This window comes from Cyanistes caeruleus, unplaced genomic scaffold (assembly GCF_971803275.1).
Source record: "Cyanistes caeruleus unplaced genomic scaffold, bCyaCae1.hap1.1 HAP1_SCAFFOLD_108, whole genome shotgun sequence".
NCBI lineage: Eukaryota > Metazoa > Chordata > Aves > Passeriformes > Paridae > Cyanistes > Cyanistes caeruleus.
In genome coordinates, this window is record NW_028255909.1 from 393,189 (window position 1) to 415,547 (window position 22,359).

The 22,359-nt window shown below is 49.0% G+C and overlaps 1 long non-coding RNA gene across 1 annotated transcript; it reads left to right on the forward strand.

Moving 5' to 3' along the window:
* Positions 1-1,786: 1,786 nt before the first annotated feature.
* LOC147646216 (uncharacterized) lies at positions 1,787-11,531 on the forward strand. Its single transcript, XR_015281933.1, has 8 exons — positions 1,787-2,991; positions 3,086-3,319; positions 3,611-3,749; positions 3,864-6,148; positions 6,243-6,476; positions 6,768-8,991; positions 9,254-9,299; positions 11,370-11,531. It is a non-coding gene; the product is annotated as an uncharacterized LOC147646216 (long non-coding RNA).
* Positions 11,532-22,359: the final 10,828 nt, after the last annotated feature.

Genomic DNA, 22,359 nt, shown 5'->3' on the forward strand with positions numbered 1-22,359 from the left:
ACCCTAGTCCAGCCATGGGGTGACAGCTTTCTGTGCTGCGCAGGGCATTTCTGTGCATCTGCGAGTAAAAGGGAAAGCGCAATTGTTGTCGCAGATAGCAGCAACAGCAGTAGGGAGCAGCAGAAGGAAGTCGAGGCAGTACTTCTTCCCCACGACAACTTAGTGGCTGCTCAGCAAGTGTGCGACTGGCAGCTACGTTCCACTTGCAGTTTGAAAGTTTCGCGCGCCAGATGCCTGTTAAACATGTTTCTTATTCGCTTGCCTGCACCACTCGCGCTTTCCACCGCCCGCGCGCTGACCGGCACTCTCCCTCAGACACACATGGTACGTTGGCCGGTTTCCAAGAGTCCTGAAAAGCGGCTTCTGTCGAAGGAGGCTCGCCTCTTGCGCTTACCTTCTGCGAACTGCGGAGTCCCGGCTTCTGCCTTTCTTGCTCTTAATGCAAGCGGAAAGATTTGCACAGTGTTTGGCAAGGAGAACGTGTGACAGGACAGCACATGTTTGTGCAGTACACCCCTGCCACTGATGTAAGCACGAATTTGCAGCACCCTATGCCACCCATGTTGTGACAGGTTTCTGTGCTGCGCAGGACATTTCTCTGCATCTGGGAGTAAAAGGGAAAGTGCAACTATTGTCGCAGAGAGCGGCAACAGCAGTAGGGAGCAGCAGAAGGAAGTAGTGATCTTACTTCTTCCACATGACAACTAGTTACTAATCAGCAAACGTGCGAGTGGCAGCTGCTTTCCACTTGCAGTCTGAAAGTCTCGCGCGCCAGATGCCTGTTAAACATGTTTCTTATTAGCTTGCCACACCGCCCGCGTGCCGACCGTCACTCTCCCTCAGAAACACATGGTTTTTTGGCCGGTTGACAAGAGCTCCGTAGGGCAGCTTCTGTCGAAGGAGGCTCGCCTCTTGCGGTTACATTTTCCGGACTCCAAAAACCCAGCTTTTGCCTTTCCTGCTCTTAATGCAAGGGGAAAATTTCCACTGCGTCTGGCGAGGAGAATCTGTGACAGGACAGCACATGTCTGTGCAGCCTACTCACAGGCCAGCTGAACCTGGCATCTCTGAATGGGTCTTTACATTCTTCCCAGGAAGATGAATGGCAATCACTATTTTGGCAGGGAGGAAAGTGCATCAGCTAGCAATTTGCTGTAGAAAATGTGCTTTCTGCTCCTCTCACAGCCAAAACTCCTAGCCATTTCTTGGAAGTCCTTCTTAGATAAGGACCGTGTTCAACTGAGTGACAGTGAAGCCAAATGGCAATGCCGCAATCAATTGTCCTGTACACAATCTCCTTCATCCACGTGGAAGGTTACCCACGGGCACACAAGAGGACGGAAGAAACCCAAATGCATCGTTGGACATAATAAAGTCAGACGTGTTGAGGGATGAAGAAATCTTGCAGAGATATGGAAAGCTGCCCTGAAAACCCAGTTCGGGGAGAGCCTGAGCTCTTTTGTGCTTCTAGGCCTGAAGATGCTCAGCACCTTTCCCAGATGCTCAGCAGGCAGTAGGATTGTGCCTGAATCTGGCTCTGGAAATGCCAGTGCCTCAACTGAGAGCTGTGGCAAGGATTTCCATTGCATGGAGAGGGGCCACAAGAGTCCTGCAAGAGTCTTTCAGCAGAGCAAACAGCAGCCTGGAGGGTGGGCAATGCTGCATCTGGACCACTGCATGCTCATCCTTCACCACAATGCAGAGCTGCCATGGATCACTTTTTCCATTTCTCCTGTTGGATATGTTTTGGAGAAGTTGTTCTAGGTGGCTTTGGATGGTGATCCAAGTAGGAAGCAGCCATTCGCCTGCTGTGATATCCTTACAACTAGTCCTAACTTCTCATTGCCTTTGGTTTGATTGGGGGTGTTTTATCTGTTTGTTTGATTGGTTTCTTTGGGTTGGTTTCTTTGTGTTTTTCTCTCTTTTGCTTGGAGTTTCTTTTCCTTTTTTAGAAATGACTGGTGAAGTTGGCACAACCAAACTCCAGAAAACGTAAAGCAGGCTTGACTTTCCAGAAATTGCTTTTGGCTGGCTTTAGCTGCATTCCCCAGGATCACGATCAGCAGTAGATATTTGCAGGTTTTGCTCTGCATCCTCAGCCTGCCCAGGTGTTGTTCAGTGTTTCAGCAGTGGAGAAGACGATGGATATTTTGCTAAACCTCCTTTCAAACAACAAAACTTGGGTTAGCACGACAGAAAAGAAGAAAAGAAAATCTTCGCCAGTTAGAACAGAGCCAGAGTCCCACCATTTCCCCCTCCACTTCTCTTTCTTTTCTACATTTAGAGGTAAAGCTTCCATCTCCAAAAGCTTCCATCTCTCACTTCCTGATGTAGCCATTTGCTACCCTTTAGCCTTGACTGCCACGCATCGGACTGCTGTCCGTGTGGGGCTGGGGATGCTCAGCCTGGAAAGAGAAGGGGGCTGGCGAGGCCTCCCTGCAGCTCTAGGAAAGATGGGCACAGGGAGGAGAAGCCTTTCAACTGCAGGACTGAGCTTGAAGTTGGATCTAATGAAGCTGCTCTTTTCCACTCCGGCTGCTGGGCCACTGGCCCAGGCTGTGCACAGAGGCTGGGGATGCTCCATCCTTGGCAACATCCAAGGCCAGCTGGGAGCGGGGCTCTGAGCAACCTATTCTAGGGGAAGATCGCTCCGCTTGGAACAAGATGGTCTTTAGGGTCCCTTCCAAGCCCAAGCACCCAGGGATTCCATCATTCATTCTACGGTCTCCGTTGTCCACTTCAGCCTGGGCCTGAACTCCTGGCGGTGACGTCACAGTGCACGCTCCAGCTAGAACTTCCAGCATCCAGCAACGGCCACAACACAACCCTTGGCTCCTTGTGCCAGCACGCTCTTCATTCACCCTGCTCCAAGCCTACCCCTGTCACCTTGTTGCCACCTGCTCCCTGATTCCCCCAGCAGTCCCCAAAGCTCCCCATCGCTTGGATTTTGCTCTCCATCCCTGCAGGATGTCTGCATTTGTTCCAAAAGAGGTATGGTACTATTCCACGGAGGCGGACACCCCGCAGCTGCCTGGCTGGGCTGGAGCTCTGTGGGACAGGCTGGGAAATTTTGCTACCTCTGCAGGCTGGCACAGACCGAGAGGAGGAGACGGACGTCGATACACAGACTGATAGAGAAGAAGCCATGGAAGTGGACGGAGAGGATAGTGGAGAGGAAGAGATGGATGTGGATATGTACGAGACAGAGGAAGAGATGGAGGTGGAAACGAAAGATTATGTTGAAGAGATGGATATTGATCTAAAAGACAAGGAGGAAGACATGGTCTTGGGATGAAGACCGATGCCAGCAGCAGAACAGGCAGGTGCTCCCCACAGGCAGAGTGGGGCCCCTGCTGCCAGCCTGGGGCCGGGCTGGGCACTTCCTGCTCAGGGACACGCTAGCCCATGCACTGCATTCTGCTGGCCATCCCTGGCCTGGCCTGGGCTTGCTGTGGGCCACACAAGCCCTGTTCCAGTGCCTGGGCCACAGCCCCCAGCCAGGCTCCCTTCTGGCAGCAGAGTCCCACTGGGCCAGTGTCCCAGCCCGGCAGCACATGGAACACCCTTCCGTGCCTGACTGCACTGACCGTGCTACTTGTTTTTCTTGCAGGACTTAGGGACATCACAGACACAGATGCCACCCTGCTGTACATACGTTTTACAGTTGTTGTGTTCAGGATAGAGGTTTTAGAGTTTGTTTAAGTCGTCTGTAAATACGTTTCATAGAGTTTTGTTAGAGCTCTTCTCAGGTAAGTAGGTTCTATAGTTTGTTGTTGTTGTTGTGGTTGTTGTTGTTGTTGTTACCAATATTCTTACAGTGTAAATATGTGGTGTAGTTCATTCTTGTTCCTTTTCTTCTACAGATAAACAGTCTTTGATTTTCACACCCCAGTTCTCTTTGCATTTTCTTCGGGCACATTTGCAAAGCTGTGGGTTGTTTCGGGAACAATGTTTGCAGGACTCTAAAAAGAGTATCACAACCGCTCTGCCACACTCTCAGCTGCTGCTGCTGCCCCAAAAAGCACTGGCTGGCTTTGCTCACACAATCACAGTTGTGGTGGCATTTCTACCACACCACAGGACAGCGATGTTTTCCCTCTTCTCCTGGAAATACCTACAGCACTTGTGGGTAGCAAGGCAAACATGAGCCTCTTTTAGTGGCCCTTGAAATTGGACATGTGAAATGAGGCACACAAAGCCACAGGCCAGCTGAACCTGGCATCTCTGAATGGGTCTTTACATTCTTCCCAGGAAGATGAATGGCAATCACTATTTTGGCAGGGAGGAAAGTGCATCAGCTAGCAATTTGCTGTAGAAAATGTGCTTTCTGCTCCTCTCACAGCCAAAACTCCTAGCCATTTCTTGGAAGTCCTTCTTAGATAAGGACCGTGTTCAACTGAGTGACAGTGAAGCCAAATGGCAATGCCGCAATCAATTGTCCTGTACACAATCTCCTTCATCCACGTGGAAGGTTACCCACGGGCACACAAGAGGACGGAAGAAACCCAAATGCATCGTTGGACATAATAAAGTCAGACGTGTTGAGGGATGAAGAAATCTTGCAGAGATATGGAAAGCTGCCCTGAAAACCCAGTTCGGGGAGAGCCTGAGCTCTTTTGTGCTTCTAAGCCTGAAGATGCTCAGCACCTTTCCCAGATGCTCAGCAGGCAGTAGGATTGTGCCTGAATCTGGCTCTGGAAATGCCAGTGCCTCAACTGAGAGCTGTGGCAAGGATTTCCATTGCATGGAGAGGGGCCACAAGAGTCCTGCAAGAGTCTTTCAGCAGAGCAAACAGCAGCCTGGAGGGTGGGCAATGCTGCATCTGGACCACTGCATGCTCATCCTTCACCACAATGCAGAGCTGCCATGGATCACTTTTTCCATTTCTCCTGTTGGATATGTTTTGGAGAAGTTGTTCTAGGTGGCTTTGGATGGTGATCCAAGTAGGAAGCAGCCATTCGCCTGCTGTGATATCCTTACAACTAGTCCTAACTTCTCATTGCCTTTGGTTTGATTGGGGGTGTTTTATCTGTTTGTTTGATTGGTTTCTTTGGGTTGGTTTCTTTGTGTTTTTCTCTCTTTTGCTTGGAGTTTCTTTTCCTTTTTTAGAAATGACTGGTGAAGTTGGCACAACCAAACTCCAGAAAACGTAAAGCAGGCTTGACTTTCCAGAAATTGCTTTTGGCTGGCTTTAGCTGCATTCCCCAGGATCACGATCAGCAGTAGATATTTGCAGGTTTTGCTCTGCATCCTCAGCCTGCCCAGGTGTTGTTCAGTGTTTCAGCAGTGGAGAAGACGATGGATATTTTGCTAAACCTCCTTTCAAACAACAAAACTTGGGTTAGCACGACAGAAAAGAAGAAAAGAAAATCTTCGCCAGTTAGAACAGAGCCAGAGTCCCACCATTTCCCCCTCCACTTCTCTTTCTTTTCTACATTTAGAGGTAAAGCTTCCATCTCCAAAAGCTTCCATCTCTCACTTCCTGATGTAGCCATTTGCTACCCTTTAGCCTTGACTGCCACGCATCGGACTGCTGTCCGTGTGGGGCTGGGGATGCTCAGCCTGGAAAGAGAAGGGGGCTGGCGAGGCCTCCCTGCAGCTCTAGGAAAGATGGGCACAGGGAGGAGAAGCCTTTCAACTGCAGGACTGAGCTTGAAGTTGGATCTAATGAAGCTGCTCTTTTCCACTCCGGCTGCTGGGCCACTGGCCCAGGCTGTGCACAGAGGCTGGGGATGCTCCATCCTTGGCAACATCCAAGGCCAGCTGGGAGCGGGGCTCTGAGCAACCTATTCTAGGGGAAGATCGCTCCGCTTGGAACAAGATGGTCTTTAGGGTCCCTTCCAAGCCCAAGCACCCAGGGATTCCATCATTCATTCTACGGTCTCCGTTGTCCACTTCAGCCTGGGCCTGAACTCCTGGCGGTGACGTCACAGTGCACGCTCCAGCTAGAACTTCCAGCATCCAGCAACGGCCACAACACAACCCTTGGCTCCTTGTGCCAGCACGCTCTTCATTCACCCTGCTCCAAGCCTACCCCTGTCACCTTGTTGCCACCTGCTCCCTGATTCCCCCAGCAGTCCCCAAAGCTCCCCATCGCTTGGATTTTGCTCTCCATCCCTGCAGGATGTCTGCATTTGTTCCAAAAGAGGTATGGTACTATTCCACGGAGGCGGACACCCCGCAGCTGCCTGGCTGGGCTGGAGCTCTGTGGGACAGGCTGGGAAATTTTGCTACCTCTGCAGGCTGGCACAGACCGAGAGGAGGAGACGGACGTCGATACACAGACTGATAGAGAAGAAGCCATGGAAGTGGACGGAGAGGATAGTGGAGAGGAAGAGATGGATGTGGATATGTACGAGACAGAGGAAGAGATGGAGGTGGAAACGAAAGATTATGTTGAAGAGATGGATATTGATCTAAAAGACAAGGAGGAAGACATGGTCTTGGGATGAAGACCGATGCCAGCAGCAGAACAGGCAGGTGCTCCCCACAGGCAGAGTGGGGCCCCTGCTGCCAGCCTGGGGCCGGGCTGGGCACTTCCTGCTCAGGGACACGCTAGCCCATGCACTGCATTCTGCTGGCCATCCCTGGCCTGGCCTGGGCTTGCTGTGGGCCACACAAGCCCTGTTCCAGTGCCTGGGCCACAGCCCCCAGCCAGGCTCCCTTCTGGCAGCAGAGTCCCACTGGGCCAGTGTCCCAGCCCGGCAGCACATGGAACACCCTTCCGTGCCTGACTGCACTGACCGTGCTACTTGTTTTTCTTCCAGGACTTAGGGACATCACAGACACAGATGCCACCCTGCTGTACATACGTTTTACAGTTGTTGTGTTCAGGATAGAGGTTTTAGAGTTTGTTTAAGTTGTCTGTAAATACGTTTCATAGAGTTTTGTTAGAGCTCTTCTCAGGTAAATAGGTTCTATAGTTTGTTGTTGTTGTTGTGGTTGTTGTTGTTGTTGTTACCAATATTCTTACAGTGTAAATATGTGGTGTAGTTCATTCTTGTTCCTTTTCTTCTACAGATAAACAGTCTTTGATTTTCACACCCCAGTTCTCTTTGCATTTTCTTCGGGCACATTTGCAAAGCTGTGGGTTGTTTCGGGAACAATGTTTGCAGGACTCTAAAAAGAGTATCACAACCGCTCTGCCACACTCTCAGCTGCTGCTGCTGCCCCAAAAAGCACTGGCTGGCTTTGCTCACACAATCACAGTTGTGGTGGCATTTCTACCACACCACAGGACAGCGATGTTTTCCCTCTTCTCCTGGAAATACCTACAGCACTTGTGGGTAGCAAGGCAAACATGAGCCTCTTTTAGTGGCCCTTGAAATTGGACATGTGAAATGAGGCACACAAAGCCACAGGCCAGCTGAACCTGGCATCTCTGAATGGGTCTTTACATTCTTCCCAGGAAGATGAATGGCAATCACTATTTTGGCAGGGAGGAAAGTGCATCAGCTAGCAATTTGCTGTAGAAAATGTGCTTTCTGCTCCTCTCACAGCCAAAACTCCTAGCCATTTCTTGGAAGTCCTTCTTAGATAAGGACCGTGTTCAACTGAGTGACAGTGAAGCCAAATGGCAATGCCGCAATCAATTGTCCTGTACACAATCTCCTTCATCCACGTGGAAGGTTACCCACGGGCACACAAGAGGACGGAAGAAACCCAAATGCATCGTTGGACATAATAAAGTCAGACGTGTTGAGGGATGAAGAAATCTTGCAGAGATATGGAAAGCTGCCCTGAAAACCCAGTTCGGGGAGAGCCTGAGCTCTTTTGTGCTTCTAGGCCTGAAGATGCTCAGCACCTTTCCCAGATGCTCAGCAGGCAGTAGGATTGTGCCTGAATCTGGCTCTGGAAATGCCAGTGCCTCAACTGAGAGCTGTGGCAATGATTTCCATTGCATGGAGAGGGGCCACAAGAGTCCTGCAAGAGTCTTTCAGCAGAGCAAACAGCAGCCTGGAGGGTGGGCAATGCTGCATCTGGACCACTGCATGCTCATCCTTCACCACAATGCAGAGCTGCCATGGATCACTTTTTCCATTTCTCCTGTTGGATATGTTTTGGAGAAGTTGTTCTAGGTGGCTTTGGATGGTGATCCAAGTAGGAAGCAGCCATTCGCCTGCTGTGATATCCTTACAACTAGTCCTAACTTCTCATTGCCTTTGGTTTGATTGGGGGTGTTTTATCTGTTTGTTTGATTGGTTTCTTTGGGTTGGTTTCTTTGTGTTTTTCTCTCTTTTGCTTGGAGTTTCTTTTCCTTTTTTAGAAATGACTGGTGAAGTTGGCACAACCAAACTCCAGAAAACGTAAAGCAGGCTTGACTTTCCAGAAATTGCTTTTGGCTGGCTTTAGCTGCATTCCCCAGGATCACGATTGTGATAAATGGGCCAGGAGGCCATCTCCTTTTAAAAAGGCCATTATTAAGCAGCACAGCTCTGGGGTGGGGGCCCGAGGGGTTGCGCACACCGCCACTGCTTCCACTGGACACCGCAGAAGAGGAGAATCCGTACAGCTCTGTCAGTGGGGCAGAGCTGGGCCTTCCTCCCTCACGGGAGTCCCCGGGAAGACTCCTTCTTTAGGCCTTGTAGTCTAGGCTGTCATCCTAGTCGAGTCTCCTCGAGGTTATGTCGGCCTCGGAAAGAAGCCAGGGGACTCCTCTGGGTCTTCCTTGTTAGATGGTGCTGGTTCTATTCCTTCCCTTTTGCGTGGCTCGTTGTTTTGGGGTTTTTTCCAGTCTGGGTGCATCCCATAAGTCTCTGGTCTCTCTCGTTTGCATAAAAGTCCGTATGTCATCTTCCTCCTCAGGACGGTACAGCAACTCGGGAAAAGGATACAATGTTGCCATGTGGGAGTCTAGGAGCAGTGGGGGCAGTGCCTGGCTGAACACAGAACAAGAAACACAGGGTACAGCAACTTGGGAGAGGGAGCAGGGCCTGGCTGAACAAGGAATAAAAAAATATGGGGTACAGCAATTTGCGACAGGGGTACAAGGTAAGTAAACCTGGGACAGGGGTACAAGGTAAGTAAGGAGTTTACAAACAGCAACTGTAACATATTATTCTTAACAATATCCCCCCTCTTATATTTTGATCGGGCTCTAGCCCGCATCAACCATTAACTTCTGGCTCTTGGGAATATTTATCTCTTAATTCTCGATATTGCTCATATATTTCCCTGGCAGTTTTGTGCTCTCGATCTTGACTTTGGGTTTCCATTAACATGATCCTGGCCTGCTTCTTGTCTTTTATTTCAGGGATCTGGATGCTTGCTTGTACTGTGGTAGTCACTGTCTTGATTAGGTAGGGGAGTAAACAGGGTAGGAACAAGAAACTTGCAAATGCACAGACATCATTGTAGTAATAGATCAAAATGTAGAATTGTGTATGGTGATACGAATAATAAAGGCATCAAGTTGTCATAATAGACTTATGTCTATTAACGCTCAGAAGATGGTGTGTGGTGATCAATATATGGTTTTGTTGAAAGATAGTATTATTTCATTATTATGTTACATATACTGTTATTGTCATCATCACTTTGCCCTTGAGCTTGTGATGCTTGAAGGAAGGTTTTGCTGAAGGTCTGCTAACTACGTAATTTTTAAATAACAAGACTGTGACGTATAGGAACTGCTGTTTCCTACAAAAGAAGTGGGTCTGGGCTATTTCTTTTCACTTAAGACTGTCATTCCTTCTCATCCTTCCATTTTGGGGAGGGATAGCATTTGTGGGGTCCAAGGAATTTCATGAATAGTGTGCTAGCCCATTCTAAGGAATAGGTGACCAGCTGAAGGGACCTAATCTGAATTGGAGTTTCCAGAAGGTATCCTGTGCAGGGCAGTGTGAACTGGAGCCTCTGGCTAGAGAGAAAGCCAAGAATTCACAAAGAGCTGCACTAGAGATAATGTCACTGCAGCTGTTGTGCAGGATCTGTTCCTCAGTAAGAGAGCATTATTTACCTGTCTGAAATAGCTTAAAAATGCTCTAATTTTTTTAAAAAAATTATTCAGTTTATACTATATAAATAATCACCGATTGTGAGATTCAATCTCAAATGTCAAAAAGCTTTCTTACAGCTGGTTGAACTTAATTAATTTTTTCTGGTCCTGGTCTCATCTAGCATACACCTCTCATGTTTTCTTTGAATTTTCTTCAGCATTAGGAACTTAAAAAAGATCAAAAGTATACATAGATTTAGGAACACTGTGTAGCAATATTCTCTTGTGATGAGCTGGATCTTATTTTTTGTCTGGGCCAGGAGTTCTGTGCAAATTGATTTAAAAGGCCTAGTTGTAGGATGTGGATTGTAGGATGATGCTGAGCTGGCAGTGCTCTTGCTCTGAAAAAGGCAGATGGGATGCCGATGCATCAGGCATTACAAATGCAGATAAAAAAGTATTGGTGTCACTGCAAACACTGCTACTCTGAAACAGAGTAAGAGATGTGATTCAAATCTTCTGTATTGAAAAACATTAATTGAAACTGTACTGGAAGCAGAGACATGTTGCCTCTAAAATGGCAGAAGAGAATGACCGGATGTTTGTCTCAAGTAGCTGTGGAATGGATGATGTGATTCTAATTTCTAGGGAAAAAAATTGATGAAAAAAATTAGATAAGCCTAATTAAAATATTGGCTTAAGATAAAATGTACACAGGTCATTGATAAAATTTGGTTTAGAGTCTAAAAGGTGTTCCTGAGTGTTACAGCCAGTAGATTCTGGGATAAAAGGAGTGTTCAGTGGAGGAAGGGATCAGACTGGATTTGGTAGCTTTGCGATAGGTCTGTGGTGGAGATTCGGGGCTGTTGGACCCCAAGGAGCTTTCGGAGTGTATTTTTAAGCAGTTAGTGCCCTCTAGTGAGAGTCTTAGGTAATAATCTTGGTCCTGGTTTTGTAGTATGTTAACAACTCTTAACAGTACTTTGGTGTGTTACCGAAATGAAAGAAGCTTTGGTATTAAAAATGCAGGAGGATGAGTGTATGAAGAAAGATCCTATGAATACAAGTCATCAAGTGGTTTGTATTGGGAGGGATCTTTAAAGGTTTATTATAAGTGTAACCACCTTCTCATGTGGATTGTGTCCTAAAATCTTAGGTACTGCTTTAGACGATCACTCAAGTTTTTGCAGTTCAGTGTAAAGCAGAAGATGTCAGCAAACTTGTGATTTCAGTCTTGACAACTGAAGAAGCACTGCATTACATACCTGTGGAACCAAGTGGCAGGATTAGAAGTACCAAACTCGTGGCAAAGGAGATGTTTCTGTTTTGAAATAAGCACATCATCTAAAAGCATAAATCAAGATAAAAATCGCTGCTTTCTTAGAAGTCAAAAAGTTACAGCTACTATTTTTTAAATATTTTTTTTCTAAAGGTTACAAAACCCCACTGGAAAAAAATCCTGGAGATGATAAAACAGATGAAGAGATGGAGGGGACACATTCAGAGGATGAAATGTTTGCTCAGAGAGGCCTTCGCAGAACTCAGAGTAGGAAGTCTGTGAAAACTATTAAAGGCCGTAAAGAAGCAAGTATAATCCTGGTTAATTGAGTTTGTTCTTTCAGTGTATATTGGCATTATTCATAGTGCAGAAATTTATTTTTATTTTTAATATTGGAGAATTTGTCAACAGTAACTGGGTTCCAGAATGCTAAATGGGAAAGAAAGCATGTGACAACAATATCTAAGTTTGGAGCTTTTGTAGTTTGATGTGTTTAGGGGAAATATATGTATGAAATTAATGAAGCAAGGAGCAAGGGAGAGGAGACGAAACAGACTCTGTATTTGAAATGCTAATTTTGGCACCACCAAGCCTAATTTCAGGAAGTGTTCGCCTTGAAAAGGGTATGAATAACAATAATATTATCTGTGTGTTGTGCACACTTAAACATCTGCTGCTTAATACATAAAGAATATTCAGAATTTTTTAGTTGCCATAGACAAACAGCCTGACTCTTTGTGATCTACAAAGAGAAGATCCTAGTTAGCATCCTATTGCATGCATCACAAAATTTAAAGATACTCTAGTATAAATCTCTGTGAAGTCTCATAAAAGTTTTTGGGTCATTCCAGGAAAACAATTGATACTTACTCTTCTTGCCTAATTCTGTTGAAACTTTATTTTATTCAGTCATAGGTAGATTCTCTTAGTGAAACCGGGTGTCCAAAGCACATTGGAAAACATTTGCTAAATAGGATTAGTGGGGAGCTGAATTATATTTCCATTTCATGTGACTTAGTACTTCATTATAATTTTGTTTTTCCCCTCAGATACGATACAGATCACTAAAATACAGAGTAAAGAAGAGACCCGTTGTATACTTTTAAGTGTACTGCACAATTCCTGCAAGAGAAACTGCTGTACTATAGTAACTTGAATTCAAGTGTTAAAGATCTGTGTACAATGCCTAGAATGAGTCTGTATGAACAGATATGGTAGGACTTGGTTTTGTGAGCCCAAGTGATCAGATAAAGTATTACTCTGTTTTTCTATAATTGTGTCATGTTTAGATTTAAATCTGGACAAGTTACAGCATGGATTTCAGCACTCCTTAAATAGGAGTAAAATGAGTAATAGGAAATACTCCTTTGCCAGAAGTATTGAACAGATTGAAATAATTGCAAATCAAATTGAATTAAGAGAAGCTGTAAGTATGTAGAGCTTGTGAAAATTGAACCATAGTATCCCTAAGTTTACACTGAAAGATAAATATACTTGAAACATTTTTCGGAACTACAATTCCTGAAAAGGTCTTTGTGTAATTTTTAAATGTACAGTTTAAAGGACAGTGGGTGATGGAGGGAAAGGAAAAGGATAGATGAGGTAGGTAAGATACATCCTTAACTTCATCATTTTGTGTCATATTGTCAAGCTTAGCAAACTGGGGTACATACAGCACTTTATGCAAAACTGTATAGTTTTGCACACTTAATGATTTACAACTGCACGTCATTTTAGTGACTTGCTACATAGGCTAGAGTTACATTTTGAATGCCAGCAATTCTTGTATTTCATGATATTTTTAAAATTCATCTTGATTCCTTAAGTACACTTAGGATGCTGTAGATATCTGCAACTAATGATATTATCAGGTGCCTTTCTATGTATTACTGGGCTGTGTAGGATTTGTGGTTTTGGGGCTTTGTTTTTTTTTTTGTTTGTGGGTTGTTTTGTTCGTGTCTGTCTTCCTCCATCTAAAGAGATATAACATGATTTAAGACAGATTTTGGTTAAAATTGTGGTAAGTAAAACTTGTAGCAATTCCAGTGATGCACCTCAGGGATCGAAGGAGACTCGCCTCTTGCGGTTACTTTCTCCGAACTGCGGAGTCCCGGCTTCTGCCTTTCTTGCTCTCAATGCAAGCGGAAAGCTTTTGCACTGTGTCTAGCGAGGAGAACGAGTGACAGGACAGCACATGTTTGTGCAGTATACCCCTGCCACTGATGTAACCCCGAATTTGCAGCACCCTATGCCACCCATGGTGTGACAGGCTTCTGTGCTGCTCAGGACATTTCTCTGCAGCTTGGAGTAAAAGGGAATGTTCAACTATTGTCGCAGAGAGCAGCAACAGCAGTAGGGAGCAGCAGAAGGAAGTAGTGATCTTACTTCTTCCACACGACAACTAGCTACTAATCAGCAAGCGTGCGAGTGGCAGACGCTTTCCACTTGCAGTCTGAAAGTCTCGCGCACCAGATGCCTTTTAAACACCTTCCTTATTCGCCTGCCCGCAGCGCTCTCGCTTTCCACCGCCCGCGCGCTGACCGGCACTCTCTCTCAGACACACATGGTATTTCGGCCGGTTGCCAAGAACTCCGGAAAGCAGCTTCTGCCGAAGGAGGCTCGCCTCTTGCGGTTACCCTCTCCGAACTCCGGAATCGAGGCTTCTGCCTTTCTTGCTCTTAATGCAAGCGGAAAGCTTCTGCACTGTGTCTAGCGAGGAGAACGTGTGACAGGACAGCACATGTTTGTGCAGTATACCCCTGCCACTGATGTAAGCCCGAATTTGCAACACCCTATGCCACTCATGGTGTGACAGGTTTCTGTGCTGCGCAGGGCATTTCTCTGCATCTGGAAGTAAAGGGAAATAGCAATTGTTGTCGCAGAGAGCAGCAACAGCAGTAGGGAGCAGCAGAAGGAAGTAGTGATCTTACTTCTTCCACACGACAACTAGCTACTAATCAGCAAGCATGCGAGTGGCAGACGCTTTCCACTTGCAGTCTGAAAGTCTCGCGCACCAGATGCCTTTTAAACACCTTCCTTATTCGCCTGCCCGCAGCGCTCTCGCTTTCCACCGCCCGCGCGCTGACCGGCACTCTCTCTCAGACACACATGGTATTTCGGCCGGTTGCCAAGAACTCCGGAAAGCAGCTTCTGCCGAAGGAGGCTCGCCTCTTGCGGTTACCCTCTCCGAACTCCGGAATCGAGGCTTCTGCCTTTCTTGCTCTTAATGCAAGCGGAAAGCTTCTGCACTGTGTCTAGCGAGGAGAACGTGTGACAGGACAGCACATGTTTGTGCAGTATACCCCTGCCACTGATGTAAGCCCGAATTTGCAACACCCTATGCCACTCATGGTGTGACAGGTTTCTGTGCTGGGCAGGGAATTTCTCTGCATCTGGAAGTAAAGGGAAAGAGCAATTGTTGTTGCAGAGAGCAGCAACAGCAGTAGGGAGCAGCAGAAGGAAGTAGTGATCTTACTTCTTCCACACGACAACTAGCTATTAATCAGCAAGCGTGCGAGTGGCAGACGCTTTCCACTTGCAGTCTGAAAGTCTCGCGCACCAGATGCCTTTTAAACACCTTCCTTATTCGCCTGCCCACAGCGCTCTTGCTTTCCACCGCCCGCGCCCTGACCGGCACTCTCTCTCAGACACACATGGTATTTCGGCCGGTTGCCAAGAACTCCGGAAAGCAGCTTCTGCCGAAGGAGGCTCGCCTCTTGCGGTTACCCTCTCCGAACGCCGGAATCGAGGCTTCTGCCTTTCTTGCTCTCAATGCAAGCGGAAAGCTTTTGCACTGTGTCTAGCGAGGAGAACGAGTGACAGGACAGCACATGTTTGTGCAGTATACCCCTGCCACTGATGTAACCCCGAATTTGCAGCACCCTATGCCACCCATGGTGTGACAGGCTTCTGTGCTGCTCAGGACATTTCTCTGCAGCTTGGAGTAAAAGGGAATGTTCAACTATTGTCGCAGAGAGCAGCAACAGCAGTAGGGAGCAGCAGAAGGAAGTAGTGATCTTACTTCTTCCACACGACAACTAGCTACTAATCAGCAAGCGTGCGAGTGGCAGACGCTTTCCACTTGCAGTCTGAAAGTCTCGCGCACCAGATGCCTTTTAAACACCTTCCTTATTCGCATGCCCACAGCGCTCTCGCTTTCCACTGCCCGCGCGCTGACCGGCACTCTCTCTCAGACACACATGGTATTTCGGCCGGTTGCCAAGAACTCCGGAAAGCAGCTTCTGCCGAAGGAGGCTCGCCTCTTGCGGTTACCCTCTCCGAACTCCGGAATCGAGGCTTCTGCCTTTCTTGCTCTTAATGCAAGCGGAAAGCTTCTGCACTGTGTCTAGCGAGGAGAACGTGTGACAGGACAGCACATGTTTGTGCAGTATACCCCTGCCACTGATGTAAGCCCGAATTTGCAACACCCTATGCCACTCATGGTGTGACAGGTTTCTGTGCTGGGCAGGGAATTTCTCTGCATCTGGAAGTAAAGGGAAAGAGCAATTGTTGTTGCAGAGAGCAGCAACAGCAGTAGGGAGCAGCAGAAGGAAGTAGTGATCTTACTTCTTCCACACGACAACTAGCTACTAATCAGCAAGCGTGCGAGTGGCAGACGCTTTCCACTTGCAGTCTGAAAGTCTCGCGCACCAGATGCCTTTTAAACACCTTCCTTATTCGCCTGCCCGCAGCGCTCTCGCTTTCCACCGCCCGCGCCCTGACCGGCACTCTCTCTCAGACACACATGGTATTTCGGCCGGTTGCCAAGAACTCCGGAAAGCAGCTTCTGCCGAAGGAGGCTCGCCTCTTGCGGTTACCCTCTCCGAACGCCGGAATCGAGGCTTCTGCATTTCTTGCTCTTAATGCAAGCGGAAAGCTTCTGCACTGTGTCTAGCGAGGAGAACGTGTGACAGGACAGCACATGTTTGTGCAGTATACCCCTGCCACTGATGTAAGCCCGAATTTGCAACACCCTATGCCACTCATGGTGTGACAGGTTTCTGTGCTGGGCAGGGCATTTCTCTGCATCTGGAAGTAAAGGGAAAGAGCAATTGTTGTCGCAGAGAGCAGCAACAGCAGTAGGGAGCAGCAGAAGGAAGTAGTGATCTTACTTCTTCCACACGACAACTAGCTACTAATCAGCAAGCGTGCGAGTGGCAGACGCTTTCCACTTGCAGTCTGAAAGTCTCGCGCACCAGATGCCTTTTAAACACCTTCCTTATTCGCCTGCCCGCAGCGCTCTCGCTTTCCACCGCCCGCGCGCTGACCGGCACTCTCTCTCAGACACACATGGTATTTCGGCCGGTTGCCAAGAACTCCGGAAAGCAGCTTCTGCCGAAGGAGGCTCGCCTCTTGCGGTTACCCTCTCCGAACTCCGGAATCGAGGCTTCTGCCTTTCTTGCTCTTAATGCAAGCGGAAAGCTTCTGCACTGTTTCTAGCGAGGAGAACGTGTGACAGTACAGCACATGTTTGTGCAGTATACCCCTGCCACTGATGTAAGCCCGAATTTGCAACACCCTATGCCACTCATGGTGTGACAGGTTTCTGTGCTGCGCAGGGCATTTCTCTGCATCTGGAAGTAAAGGGAAAGAGCAATTGTTGTCGCAGAGAGCAGCAACAGCAGTAGGGAGCAGCAGAAGGAAGTAGTGATCTTACTTCTTCCACACGACAACTAGCTACTAATCAGCAAGCGTGCGAGTGGCAGACGCTTTCCACTTGCAGTCTGAAAGTCTCGCGCACCAGATGCCTTTTAAACACCTTCCTTATTCGCCTGCCCGCAGCGCTCTCGCTTTCCACCGCCCGCGCGCTGACCGGCACTCTCTCTCAGACACACATGGTATTTCGGCCGGTTGCCAAGAACTCCGGAAAGCAGCTTCTGCCGAAGGAGGCTCGCCTCTTGCGGTTACCCTCTCCGAACTCCGGAATCGAGGCTTCTGCCTTTCTTGCTCTTAATGTAAGCGGAAAGCTTCTGCACTGTGTCTAGCGAGGAGAACGTGTGACAGTACAGCACATGTTTGTGCAGTATACCCCTGCCACTGATGTAAGCCCGAATTTGCAACACCCTATGCCACTCATGGTGTGACAGGTTTCTGTGCTGCGCAGGGCATTTCTCTGCATCTGGAAGTAAAGGGAAAGAGCAATTGTTGTCGCAGAGAGCAGCAACAGCAGTAGGGAGCAGCAGAAGGAAGTAGTGATCTTACTTCTTCCACACGACAACTAGCTACTAACCAGCAAGCGTGCGAGTGGCAGACGCTTTCCACTTGCAGTCTGAAAGTCTCGCGCACCAGATGCCTTTTAAACACCTTCCTTATTCGCCTGCCCGCAGCGCTCTCGCTTTCCACCGCCCGCGCCCTGACCGGCACTCTCTCTCAGACACACATGGTATTTCGGCCGGTTGCCAAGAACTCCGGAAAGCAGCTTCTGCCGAAGGAGGCTCGCCTCTTGCGGTTACCCTCTCCGAACTCTGGAATCGAGGCTTCTGCCTTTCTTGCTCTTAGAGCAAGCGGAAAGCTTCTGCACTGTGTCTAGCGAGGAGAACGTGTGACAGGACAGCACATGTTTGTGCAGTATACCCCTGCCACTGATGTAAGCCCGAATTTGCAACACCCTATGCCACTCATGGTGTGACAAGTTTCTGTGCTGCGCAGGGCATTTCTCTGCATCTGGAAGTAAAGGGAAATAGCAATTGTTGTCGCAGAGAGCAGCAACAGCAGTAGGGAGCAGCAGAAGGAAGTAGTGATCTTACTTCTTCCACACGACAACTAGCTACTAATCAGCAAGCATGCGAGTGGCAGACGCTTTCCACTTGCAGTCTGAAAGTCTCGCGCACCAGATGCCTTTTAAACACCTTCCTTATTCGCCTGCCCGCAGCGCTCTCGCTTTCCACCGCCCGCGCGCTGACCGGCACTCTCTCTCAGACACACATGGTATTTCGGCCGGTTGCCAAGAACTCCGGAAAGCAGCTTCTGCCGAAGGAGGCTCGCCTCTTGCGGTTACCCTCTCCGAACTCCGGAATCGAGGCTTCTGCCTTTCTTGCTCTTAATGCAAGCGGAAAGCTTCTGCACTGTGTCTAGCGAGGAGAACGTGTGACAGTACAGCACATGTTTGTGCAGTATACCCCTGCCACTGATGTAAGCCCGAATTTGCAACACCCTATGCCACTCATGGTGTGACAGGTTTCTGTGCTGCGCAGGACATTTCTCTGCATCTGGAAGTAAAGGGAAAGAGCAATTGTTGTCGCAGAGAGCAGCAACAGCAGTAGGGAGCAGCAGAAGGAAGTAGTGATCTTACTTCTTCCACACGACAACTAGCTACTAACCAGCAAGCGTGCGAGTGGCAGACGCTTTCCACTTGCAGTCTGAAAGTCTCGCGCACCAGATGCCTTTTAAACACCTTCCTTATTCGCCTGTCCGCAGCGCTCTCGCTTTCCACCGCCCGCGCGCTGACCGGCACTCTCTCTCAGACACACATGGTATTTCGGCCGGTTGCCAAGAACTCCGGAAAGCAGCTTCTGCCGAAGGAGGCTCGCCTCTTGCGGTTACCCTCTCCGAACTCCGGAATCGAGGCTTCTGCCTTTCTTGCTCTTAGAGCAAGCGGAAAGCTTCTGCACTGTGTCTAGTGAGGAGAACGTGTGACAGTACAGCACATGTTTGTGCAGTATACCCCTGCCACTGATGTAAGCCCGAATTTGCAACACCCTATGCCACTCATGGTGTGACAGGTTTCTGTGCTGCGCAGGGCATTTCTCTGCATCTGGAAGTAAAGGGAAAGAGCAATTGTTGTCGCAGAGAGCAGCAACAGCAGTAGGGAGCAGCAGAAGGAAGTAGTGATCTTACTTCTTCCACACGACAACTAGCTACTAACCAGCAAGCGTGCGAGTGGCAGACGCTTTCCACTTGCAGTCTGAAAGTCTCGCGCACCAGATGCCTTTTAAACACCTTCCTTATTCGCCTGCCCGCAGCGCTCTCGCTTTCCACCGCCCGCGCGCTGACCGGCACTCTCTCTCAGACACACATGGTATTTCGGCCGGTTGCCAAGAACTCCGGAAAGCAGCTTCTGCCGAAGGAGGCTCGCCTCTTGCGGTTACCCTCTCCGAACTCCGGAATCGAGGCTTCTGCCTTTCTTGCTCTTAATGCAAGCGGAAAGCTTCTGCACTGTGTCTAGCGAGGAGAACGTGTGACAGGACAGCACATGTTTGTGCAGTATACCCCTGCCACTGATGTAAGCCCGAATTTGCAACACCCTATGCCACTCATGGTGTGACAGGTTTCTGTGCTGGGCAGGGCATTTCTCTGCATCTGGAAGTAAAGGGAAAGAGCAATTGTTGTCGCAGAGAGCAGCAACAGCAATAGGGAGCAGCAGAAGGAAGTAGTGATCTTACTTCTTCCACACGACAACTAGCTACTAATCAGCAAGCGTGCGAGTGGCAGACGCTTTCCACTTGCAGTCTGAAAGTCTCGCGCACCAGATGCCTTTTAAACACCTTCCTTATTCGCCTGCCCGCAGCGCTCTCGCTTTCCACCGCCCGCGCGCTGACCGGCACTCTCTCTCAGACACACATGGTATTTCGGCTGGTTGCCAAGAACTCCGGAAAGCAGCTTCTGCCGAAGGAGGCTCGCCTCTTGCGGTTACCCTCTCCGAACTCCGGAATCGAGGCTTCTGCCTTTCTTGCTCTTAGAGCAAGCGGAAAGCTTCTGCACTGTGTCTAGCGAGGAGAACGTGTGACAGTACAGCACATGTTTGTGCAGTATACCCCTGCCACTGATGTAAGCCCGAATTTGCAACACCCTATGCCACTCATGGTGTGACAGGTTTCTGTGCTGGGCAGGGCATTTCTCTGCATCTGGAAGTAAAGGGAAATAGCAATTGTTGTCGCAGAGAGCAGCAACAGCAGTAGGGAGCAGCAGAAGGAAGTAGTGATCTTACTTCTTCCACAAGACAACTAGCTACTAATCAGCAAGCGTGCGAGTGGCAGACGCTTTCCACTTGCAGTCTGAAAGTCTCGCGCACCAGATGCCTTTTAAACACCTTCCTTATTCGCCTGCCCGCAGCGCTCTCGCTTTCCACCGCCCGCGCCCTGACCGGCACTCTCTCTCAGACACACATGGTATTTCGGCCGGTTGCCAAGAACTCCGGAAAGCAGCTTCTGCCGAAGGAGGCTCGCCTCTTGCGGTTACCCTCTCCGAACTCCGGAATCGAGGCTTCTGCCTTTCTTGCTCTTAGAGCAAGCGGAAAGCTTCTGCACTGTGTCTAGCGAGGAGAACGTGTGACAGGACAGCACATGTTTGTGCAGTATACCCCTGCCACTGATGTAAGCCCGAATTTGCAACACCCTATGCCACTCATGGTGTGACAAGTTTCTGTGCTGCGCAGGGCATTTCTCTGCATCTGGAAGTAAAGGGAAAGAGCAATTGTTGTCGCAGAGAGCAGCAACAGCAGTAGGGAGCAGCAGAAGGAAGTAGTGATCTTACTTCTTCCACACGACAACTAGCTACTAATCAGCAAGCGTGCGAGTGGCAGACGCTTTCCACTTGCAGTCTGAAAGTCTCGCGCACCAGATGCCTTTTAAACACCTTCCTTATTCGCCTGCCCGCAGCGCTCTCGCTTTCCACCGCCCGCGCGCTGACCGGCACTCTCTCTCAGACACACATGGTATTTCGGCCAGTTGCCAAGAACTCCGGAAAGCAGCTTCTGCCGAAGGAGGCTCGCCTCTTGCGGTTACCCTCTCCGAACTCCGGAATCGAGGCTTCTGCCTTTCTTGCTCTTAATGCAAGCGGAAAGCTTCTGCACTGTGTCTAGCGAGGAGAACGTGTGACAGGACAGCACATGTTTGTGCAGTATACCCCTGCCACTGATGTAAGCCCGAATTTGCAACACCCTATGCCACTCATGGTGTGACAGGTTTCTGTGCTGGGCAGGGAATTTCTCTGCATCTGGAAGTAAAGGGAAAGAGCAATTGTTGTTGCAGAGAGCAGCAACAGCAGTAGGGAGCAGCAGAAGGAAGTAGTGATCTTACTTCTTCCACACGACAACTAGCTACTAATCAGCAAGCGTGCGAGTGGCAGACGCTTTCCACTTGCAGTCTGAAAGTCTCGCGCACCAGATGCCTTTTAAACACCTTCCTTATTCGCCTGCCCGCAGCGCTCTCGCTTTCCACCGCCCGCGCCCTGACCGGCACTCTCTCTCAGACACACATGGTATTTCGGCCGGTTGCCAAGAACTCCGGAAAGCAGCTTCTGCCGAAGGAGGCTCGCCTCTTGCGGTTACCCTCTCCGAACGCCGGAATCGAGGCTTCTGCATTTCTTGCTCTTAATGCAAGCGGAAAGCTTCTGCACTGTGTCTAGCGAGGAGAACGTGTGACAGGACAGCACATGTTTGTGCAGTATACCCCTGCCACTGATGTAAGCCCGAATTTGCAACACCCTATGCCACTCATGGTGTGACAGGTTTCTGTGCTGGGCAGGGCATTTCTCTGCATCTGGAAGTAAAGGGAAAGAGCAATTGTTGTCGCAGAGAGCAGCAACAGCAGTAGGGAGCAGCAGAAGGAAGTAGTGATCTTACTTCTTCCACACGACAACTAGCTACTAATCAGCAAGCGTGCGAGTGGCAGACGCTTTCCACTTGCAGTCTGAAAGTCTCGCGCACCAGATGCCTTTTAAACACCTTCCTTATTCGCCTGCCCGCAGCGCTCTCGCTTTCCACCGCCCGCGCGCTGACCGGCACTCTCTCTCAGACACACATGGTATTTCGGCCGGTTGCCAAGAACTCCGGAAAGCAGCTTCTGCCGAAGGAGGCTCGCCTCTTGCGGTTACCCTCTCCGAACTCCGGAATCGAGGCTTCTGCCTTTCTTGCTCTTAATGCAAGCGGAAAGCTTCTGCACTGTTTCTAGCGAGGAGAACGTGTGACAGTACAGCACATGTTTGTGCAGTATACCCCTGCCACTGATGTAAGCCCGAATTTGCAACACCCTATGCCACTCATGGTGTGACAGGTTTCTGTGCTGCGCAGGGCATTTCTCTGCATCTGGAAGTAAAGGGAAAGAGCAATTGTTGTCGCAGAGAGCAGCAACAGCAGTAGGGAGCAGCAGAAGGAAGTAGTGATCTTACTTCTTCCACACGACAACTAGCTACTAATCAGCAAGCG